We start from the raw sequence: 1,361 nt of genomic DNA, 5'->3' as shown, positions 1-1,361 counted from the left end.
GTGATAGTGACCTATATGAGGAATTTCAATAACCTATAACCTGAAGGCTTATAAGAGCCATACGAGACTCATTACATTATGGGAACAACAGGACTCCACGATTATGTAGAAAACCTTGTTACAGAAGCATGACTAAACCATGCTCCTTAAGATACTTAGCTCTACATTGATTTCATTGAACCCAGATGTTGTGGTGTGTCTGCTTTCTCAGTGCTTGGCTGAACTCGGGACTTGGATGAGAGCAAGCTGTCTGAAACTGTTTGGTGAAGACAGAGATGTTGGTGATGGGTTGTGGGAAGTATTGTGTTCAGTGATGTCTACCCTCGTTATTCAGAGGACTTGCCCGTCCTTAGTTCAAAAGGTTCACAATGCAGAGGGTTCTCTGGATGCCTTCTTCTCAGATAGCATCAGTGGATAATCATGTTTTTCTAGACTTCAGTGATTGGCACCAGGAAGACCTCAGATAGACCCAATAGATCCTGTTGTAGAGGACTTGCAAATCCCTTTTTGGGGATTATCATTTTGGCCCCACATACAAAATACCTTTGGGACAAAGTTGGTAAGAATACAGTTAGAAAATTTTGTAAAAGAAACACACAATAAAGGCAGCTATGGAATGAAACTGTGTCTTTCTGTAGGCCCCATTTCTTAACTGAAAGCTATAATTTATTTAAATAGGGAGAGAAAATGCTCAGTATTGTTATGGAATCCAGGAGACTGCTGCAGAATTATCTCTAACGACAGAGTAGTCTTTAAAGAAACTTTCATTAAATATAAAAGTCTGCTTTTAAAAAGTCTATTGCAAGTAGTTTCGGATGAAATAATTGTGGCACTGTCAACTTTTTGTACGTTTATTTCTTAGAGAAAATTTCCAAGTAGAAAAGGTAACTTTTTAATTTGGTGCTATCATGTCTGATAGTCATGTGGGTGCGGTAATAGTTATATATATTAATTTTATATATAGTAACTATTAGTTTAGTTGTGAAGCAAAACTGTGGAACTAAAACTAACAGGCACATAGAAATAGCGGGACAGTTATACAGACAACTTGGATTTCGATTCTTTGTCTCTGCTCACCCTCATAGGGATCCATGTATGTCACAAGTATTATAGTAAGAACAATTCAGAAATAATTCACATCATTGCCTAGAAATGAAAATGAAATACATTTTACACATATGCCTGAGTGTGATTCAGTGTTTGGGGTATTCTGGCATCTGTGGTCATTTTGTGTCAACTGGATAGGGTTCAAGTGCATATGGGGAGGAAGGATGTATTTGTGATTAAAGTATGGAGTTAGAAGGCATGAGATGTAGGTTGTGTTCCCAGCTCTGTGGCAAATTTCTTATGTGATCTTGGGA

The sequence above is a fragment of the Chelonoidis abingdonii genome, chromosome 5 (genome assembly GCF_003597395.2).
Source record: "Chelonoidis abingdonii isolate Lonesome George chromosome 5, CheloAbing_2.0, whole genome shotgun sequence".
In the NCBI taxonomy this organism is placed as follows: Eukaryota; Metazoa; Chordata; order Testudines; family Testudinidae; genus Chelonoidis; species Chelonoidis abingdonii.
Note: the sequence above shows the minus strand (reverse complement) of the source record.